At 38.9% G+C, this 8,389-nt stretch overlaps 1 protein-coding gene across 1 annotated transcript in view; it reads right to left on the bottom strand.

Annotated features, from left to right (window-relative positions):
- The window catches only part of cep89 (centrosomal protein 89), a 56,067-nt gene that overhangs the window by 25,795 nt on the left and 21,883 nt on the right, over positions 1-8,389 (bottom strand). The gene's annotated exons all lie outside the window — the stretch shown is intronic.

Below are 8,389 nucleotides of genomic sequence, written 5' to 3'. Positions count from 1 at the left end.
TGAACTCAGTGGTATCCTGTGAGTCTGTTGCAATGTCTTTATACACTATAGCTGACACACTGTGCGAAACAGAATATGGAATACTGTGATTCACTGGTCATCAATCAACCAAAGTTGCAATGAATGTGGACTAGTCAATTGCTCTGTATTATGGAACAATGCAAGGTATAATCCCAGACAAAGAGTGTCCATGTGGCTTTATTTTCTCACTGCAAAAAATCCACTTCATAAGGAGGTAGAGGGAGGATAATGGCAAAGCACATTTCGACATATAGTACCAAAGAGTACCAAATGAACTGTGATTTGGCAATTTCACTTTGTTACCTGTTTTAATGTCACAGAAGTTACTTTGAGAATGCAGTATGTCTGATGAGGTTGTTACTTTTGCTTATTTAATGTTCCTGTCTCCTCCTCTCTTTTTCTTTCTCAAATACACACGTGCCATTGGCCTAATGTCTTAGGTTTTTTTATACATTTTTCAATGTTTACCTGTTAAACTACAATTTCTTTGTGGGTTGAAAATAGAGGCTGTTAGTACCGGCTGTCAAAAGCTAATTTGGATAAAAACTACAATGGTAAATGAGTTATCCTTGGTGCACACACTGTTACACCTAAGCCATTTGGATTTCTTATTGGACACCTCAAGGTTGTGTCAATTATTTGCGTTCCCCTAAGAAACAATTGGAATGGGCAATGCTGCCTTTATGTTACACTGAGGACATTTGGGTTGAAGATCAATATATGAATAAAAAAATCGTCAACATCTAGGTGTTTTAAACAACAAGGACCGTTTGTTTGAAGGCACCCATTTTTCAAATGAGTAACGGTATTAGATCACATGATAAACAGGTGTTTCAAATTGCCCAGAGGTTGCCTTTTGGAGTAAATCTTCAAACATAAAATATACAGTAGCTCTGAATGTCCTCTGTTGGACAAAAGAGGAAAAATGAATTCCATTTCACAAACACTGGGCAAAAAGGATACAACAATTTGCAAAGTTCTGAATAAGACAAAAACTACAGGTGAACTGAGCAACAGACACCAAACAGGTTCGGCTTAGGACAACAACAGCAGATGATGACAGACACATTGTGAGAGCTGTGAAGAAAACCCCTAAAACAACCAGCAGTGACTCCCAACCTCCACAGGGCACGAGTGAGACGACTGTGAGAGAAGCAGAGGCCGCAAGATGCAAGTCAGTCATCAGCAGTGAGAATCAAAGGCCAGATTGGAGGTCGTGCACAGGTAGAGTTTAGAAGTTTTATGGGTTGATGAGATTAAGATGAATCTTCATCAAAGTGATGCAAAAGCCAGAGTGTGGAGAAACAAAGGATCCACTCATGATCCAAATCATACAGGCTCGTCTGTGAAGAACAGTGGAGGTGGTGTCATGGCTGCTCACTATATTTATTGATCAGCAGAGTGAACCCAGAAGTCTACAGAAACATTTTGTCTGCCAGATAACATATAGAGTGTGGATGTAAACATTTTGAAATGATATTCAGTTATGGTTCAGGCTGGCCACATTGACTGGGCTGGTTTTTCACACTGCATATGCATATTGGGGAAACCAAGCAATAGCCATGCATGTCAGGGACAGTGTAACAGGGTAACACAATCTCAGTGTAGCTCATATTAACTGCATGGGGCTTGTGTCGGGTTTGCAAACAAATAACAAAATGCCTGTTGGGATCCAACAGATTAGCATTTCACCCCCCGTAGAGAAGGAAAGGAGCCAAAACTGACAGAGGCTGCAATAAAAGATAAGCATCATGAATGAAAAATTTATATTTTGGAGTTTCAGTGGATTTCAGTGGGTTTTAGGATTGATGTAATCATTTCAAGCAAAGGTTATTCATCTAAAAAATGTAATGTTAACTTTTAAGATGGGGGTCTCAATGTAAATACAAGTAAATTTAAGCTGAGATTCTTTTGATATTAAACCAAATATCATGTACAACATGACACTAGTAATAGTATCATATACCTATAAAAGTTAGGTAATAGAGGGAAATGTATGGGACATCTTGAGTGTGAGGGAAGTGCTGCCCCATGTGACCACAGGGGAGCATCTGGAGTTTTGACTTATAGGAGTCACAATGACCTATCTTGTTGCTATAACAATCATGAAACATTTTCAATATAATTTCAAACTTATCACCTCCTGCGGTTTAAGCCTCTGCTGTGGATTTCAAAAAGTATTTTTCCTTATAGCTCTGTGGCCACAATATAAATTCTACATTGGTAGTCTGTCTTCTGCGATGTTTTGCATTCATGCCCAGTGAGTTACATTTCCAGCAGTGCAACTTGCAGTTCTTGTGCTTGGTGGTTTACCTCAGTGGATGTTTGGAGGGATTTTTTACCTTTGACAGTTACCAATTAGTTTATACACACAAGCACTCAAGCTACACTTTATTATAAGAAGCAAGTCTTCTCTACAACCTTGATAAGTGAGGATCCTGGACTGATTACTCTTTAATATGTTCAATGGTAAACTTCAGGTAAGAATATTTTTCATGAAAATGGAAACATTTTGGAAACAAAACAAATTTTGTTTCCAAAATATACCCTTCCCTGATGTTGTTCTTAATTTTCTTTTTACATTTCCATCACTGTTTCTCCACCTGTCTATCTACCCACTCCTTTATTTCTATGTTTCCCTGGTTCTTTCTATGATCTACTAATTGAAGCTATCAGCTTAGTGCCACACTTCTGATTAAAGATGCTATTAGACAATGAAATAAATTGAGGATTATTTTCTAAAAATAGCTTGTGTATTTATTATTTATATTGCTGCTGCCTGCTGATCCACTTTTTAAATGAAACACAAGTGACACAATCAGTAATATTGTGATCAGTTTTATATTCTGCATGGTCTTTCTCATCACGCTCAAATGGACTAAAGGCTGTTGATATACTTCAGACAAAAGGTGAGAGCTAATCTGCACTTTCACACCAAATGAAAATGATTGGAAGGGCACACTCTATATTCCCTTATCAGGCAATGCTAATCTTTCTATATTGTTATAAAGCTATTTCATAATGATGTCATCGTAACTACATTTATACCATTTGTCAACAAATGAGAGTCAGTCGCAAAGGTTAATCTATTACTAGTGTGACGACCCTCCACTCCACTAGGTGTCCTTCTCTCTTTATTGCTGGTTGTCTTTCAGGTGTCCTGTGGGAGTGATGGGTCATCAGGCCTGATGAGCCACACCTGTGCCCGGGCTGGGTATATCAAGACTACTCTTCCAGTTTGGGGGGGGAAATCCCTTCCCGGCTGCAGACGGCTGTACTTCACTCGGTTGTTGACTTTGGCTTGTTAAACCTTAGTGTTATAATAAATACTTGTTTTTGTTCATCCCTCGTCCGTCTCCCTCTTTGTTGACAAAGCTCCGAGTCAGGCTGCGTCACACTAGCAAGTGGTAACCCACCATAATGTCACCCATTGGTTTGTGAACTTTTGAAGGCTTGAGTTTGGGAATTTTGTCTTGCGCCATCTTTGTTTTTTGAAAACCAGAAGGGACCATATTTGGGGAAGGTGGGTGAGCCTGATAGAGAGTGCAAGGAAACTACATGCCAACCACCACTTACGATCTGCCTCTATTGGACCATACTGGCTGTCAATCTTACTCTATCTATTTGACTCTAAATCGAAGAATAATTTACAAAATGAATATCATGTTGTTAAGAAGTCTTGAAACTTACGATTGAGACTATAAACTTTAATGCTCACTCACGTTATAAATATGGAGAGAAGAAGTGTCAATTTCTCAGGACTTTCATAGAAACAGACTTGTTATTGCAATCATCATCAATGCAGGCGCCCTCTGCTGGACATTTGAGAGAGTTTCAGTTTCAGGTGCTTTTCATATTGGCTTCATTTTGCACACTCTACGTCCATTTTCTCCAATCCAATGTTGTCCAATCCGAAGTCTCCTTTCCCATTTTTAACAAAAAGCTTCTCTGAACATCCCAAAGGTTAATAAGATCTGATTGCACAAGGTCAGTTGTCAATAAAAAAGTGATATCTCCAAAGATATCTCAGATGTCTCCAAAGAGCACAACAAGGTTTTTACAGGTAGTAATGAAGTCACGCCATTGAATTATAAAGTGTGACCAGCAGGACAGAGACAAAACAAAAGGTTACAGAAAAAAGAAAAAGACATGAGAGACGGTGGCAGGTCAGACAGTCAAAAGAGATTTTATTCTCTGCCTGACTTCCAAAGCTATTTGACAGTAGTGTTCACAGTGGAGCATTAGTCCTGCTGTTTGTACTTTCCTAGAGGACCCGCCTTTCAACTTTCTCAGCTTAGTAACAGGTTCCATAAAAAACTCTTCTGTCTGAAAACATAATTGCCATTTGTGTCCAAACATAAGACAACTCTAAATCAACGTTCCTTGTCCTGGCCACTGCTGGTCATCAGTTTTATACTGAATGTTTCTTTCTTTGAAAACAGTGCTACTTACTGAGTTGACAGTTTGTAGTGAAATGCAGTTTATCAAGCACAAGATGTGATAATAAGCAATCCTTGATTCAACTCACTGCCTAGTTTTCATCTATTAAGCAGGAGAGTGCTCTAAAAACACTTAACCTTTATTTGACATTATTACACAAACTGATTTGATGAGATAAATGCCCTTAATTTAACCAATAGAGATAAGAATAATGAGGATCAAAAGTGACAGAATACAGGTAAAATAAAAAAATCATAAAATCGTATGATTAAGGTTGTAAAAGTTCTTGAAGAAGAAAGAATTGAAGACTTATAATGTAAGTAAGTAATTTCTAGTCAATGTAATTCATCTCAGGCTGACGTCAAGCAGCACTGGTCATGCACACTTGTGACCCGGTTATATTTGTACATGCACTCACTAAAATATTCAACATTTTCAGGTGTTTCAAAAAGATGGTGACATTAATTTTAATTATACATGAATAATGTATTCACAATCTGTTCTCTCTCTATAGCAAACACTTTTCAATTCATAAGGCAGCAACATGCAGCACAAAAAAAGCTTAAGCTGAGTGAGTTCTTTGGGTGGGTACTAAAAAGAAAGAGTCTGTCGGAATAAGATATTTCTATATTTCATTTCCTTTTTATAAATAATTAAAGCTAGATATAAAAATAAACATTAATTTAAATTCCCATGTGCTAAATGTTGTAAGGATGAGCAACTCATCAAGTTCTGCAGCCCCAATATGATGCAGTTAAGTACAGAGGGTTGTGGAAATCCAGCCAGGTAAAATGGTAATATTTGATTTTGATTAATAATTGAGCTTTAATATGGATAATTAATTATCCTGTGGCCTCCTCCTTTTGGACTTTTTTGTCATTTGAGGAAAAATGATTGAAATCCAGGAACTCATACAGGCTGAGAGTTCATCAGGCAGGGAGCTGACATTTGGTGAGATTATGTGCAGGTGTCATAGCACTAATACAAAATCTTTCATTATCGGATTAACTGCTGGAGTGTTAAACCCAGGCTACATTTGACTTATTTCCACCACTAGGATATTTTTATCATCTTCACTGATCTTACTATTTTTTTCTTGAGATGGATGTGACTTGATATAAAGTAAATCACCATATGTAGTAGATAAAAGAAAAATATGGACTGGGCTAGTTAGCTAATATCAAAGCTATTTAAAGTCTAATTTGAGGACTTTCAAATGTTGTGAGGTTATGTGGTGATAAGACTTGAATCAGGATTGTTGAAATTGAATTAATTTCTGTTCATAACGGTATCCTTTTCTTTTCTTCTATCTCTTAGGCAGTACCATCCCTCTTGTCCAGCATGAGGGTCATGTATTATTTATAATCTGTAAATGGTGAACATCGTTACCTCAGTGAATTTTCCGTATTACTGTTCATGTGTGTGGCTTTTGTTTGAATGATCAACTTAACTGGTGTCATTTATTTAACAACGCATGCTGGTTATTTCAGAGGTCTGTTAAACATCGACCACATATTCCGATCCCAGTTCAAAACTTTTAGATTAAAAGCTCTGTAAATGAGCTCTATGTGAAGCATTGCAGCAACAAACTTTGTAAACAGGAAGTGATTATATGAATGTTGCTGCCTTGACAGAGATCAGCACCCAGGATGCCCGTAAATGGGGATAGGGTTGGTTTTTATGTCAGTCTGACATGATGAAATAAAAACAACTAAACTAAATGATCTGGCAGGACACATTTTAAAGGCCGCAGGCTGCCAGTTGATGACCAGTGCTGAAATGTATCCATGGACGATGGATCCAACTCTGTCTGCAGACTAAAGGCACACTGCCCTGCCCCCAATGACTGCTACAGAGTGTTGTTCTGTAAACAGTGTGCAGCCAAATCCAATACAATTGAAGTAAATGTAAACAGAAAAAAACATAAAATGACTCCATACTGTTCCTGTGGTGCTATCCAAGTGTCCGGAAGCCACGACATTCATATTCCTCTCACATCAGCGTCATTTTTATCATGATTTTAGCCTAAAAGTCTTACATCATCCTCTGGAGGCGCGTTCACATGAACAGGCACACACCGGAAACACGCACAATGCACACAAGCAGTGAACTTGTCGTAATTTGGACTTACAATACGTTCATAATAAACTTTAAATAAACATTCAACCAGCCCCCTGTAGCAGCGGCAGCTAGGACTCATCAATGTATATACGCTGTTGGGTTCACGACAACGGCAACAACTGATTTTCCAGTTTAGGGTTCTGTGTACTGAGTCAAGCTTCACTGAACTTTAAATAAACAGCTCTTGTGCAGCACCAGTGACATGGCGTCATAGCTCTGTGGACTGAGCCCTGCAGGAGGTCTTACTTGCCTCGGCTCAATTACTGCAGTCCGCTTTTACAGTTTCAGAAAGAAGGCTGCATCCAGCTTCAAAGAGACAATCAAGTATCCCACTCCAAACAGGCAGGTTAACAAGGGGCATTGGACAAATCATCACATTAAGTTCCAGTTTAACATCTGCAACACTTTGAAGAAGTGAAATTCCACCTTTACATGCCATTTTAATTAAATTCTTGATACTCTGGTGGAGAGTACACAAATCCAGTATAAAAGGAGGAAAGAAAATGATGTCCTCCTATACAGCTGCAGCTTTCCTCTTTCAATGGTCTGATCACCACCAACAGAACACACACAAAAACACAGAGCTCCTTCTCTCTGGGCTGTTGCTATAGAGACACTAATAAGATTGTCAGAACCACTGAGATGTTTTTCTCTGGTGTGGCTCGAGTGACAGGAGCTGCTGATAGCTGGAACACACAGACATCCCTGGCCCTTGAGCAAGGCACCAACACTGCCACACTAATGATCATGTTTACATTCTGTCTTACAAACAAACAATCAAATGGTGGGTGTTCTAACTGGTGTTGCAGAATACTGTCAATGATACCGTGGAGATTTTCAGACCAAGGTGGCACTGTAGGAAAAAAAGGTTTCCATGGTGACTCGCTACATTAGGTTCCATTTTATTCCTATGGAGAGCGAAGGCTGTTTTTGTCAGAGAATAGATGAGGAGAAAACAGGTTCATCTATGATCATTTTGATTATTACAAACATTGACTTGTTAGTGAAAAAACATCCATGGTCAAAAACATTCAACAGGAGTGAGATCTATCAGACCGAATAAAATATGAGGGGATATTTAACAGACAAACAACCGCTAAGAGCACAACTGAACCAAGCGATAGGTTTAATGTGAAACTAAGTATTTTCAAAATTGCTTGAAGTCAAAATTGCTGCAACAGGATTCTGCATCAGATTCTGCACCCTTTGAGCCAAATTCATAGCTTTCTTGTGCGCCATTCCACTGGGATCTGCTATGGTCCTGGTGACATTAATGTCGTTATCCACCCATGTCTGCTTAGGTACGAACAGGCCCCTGTGTGGACGTCCTTGAGCAGCCCAACATTTTTGACTTTAATAGGGGCTGTGTAGAATATTTCCGTTGACTGGAATGAAATGTGGGACCGCGTACACATGCATGGCCCGCCGACCCTCGTTTTAGAGTCAATGGAACTGTGTGCATGTATCTGTGACTGAAGCGAGTACGTAACACTTAGCAAACACAGAAAGTATGTTCGACCCTTTACCCCTGCAATTTGTCTGCACATTTGCATTATACTACTCATCAAGTGTACATATACTTCTCCCCAGAGTTTACCTGCCTGACACTGGTCCTTCAGATTACCACCTTCCAACATCACAATACAGCTCTCAGTTCTGACATGTCACACATGGACCATAAAGTAACCGTGAATTTGTTTATTTCCAGCTGCTAAAATAGTATCGTGGATATGGGAGTTATACCTCCAGGATAGGGCACTGTGCATTAACCACAGATATATGTGCATATGCTGGATAACCAACCGCA

The sequence above is a fragment of the Limanda limanda genome, chromosome 3 (genome assembly GCF_963576545.1).
Source record: "Limanda limanda chromosome 3, fLimLim1.1, whole genome shotgun sequence".
NCBI lineage: Eukaryota > Metazoa > Chordata > Actinopteri > Pleuronectiformes > Pleuronectidae > Limanda > Limanda limanda.
Note: the sequence above shows the minus strand (reverse complement) of the source record. Positions and strands in the feature narration are given on the sequence as shown.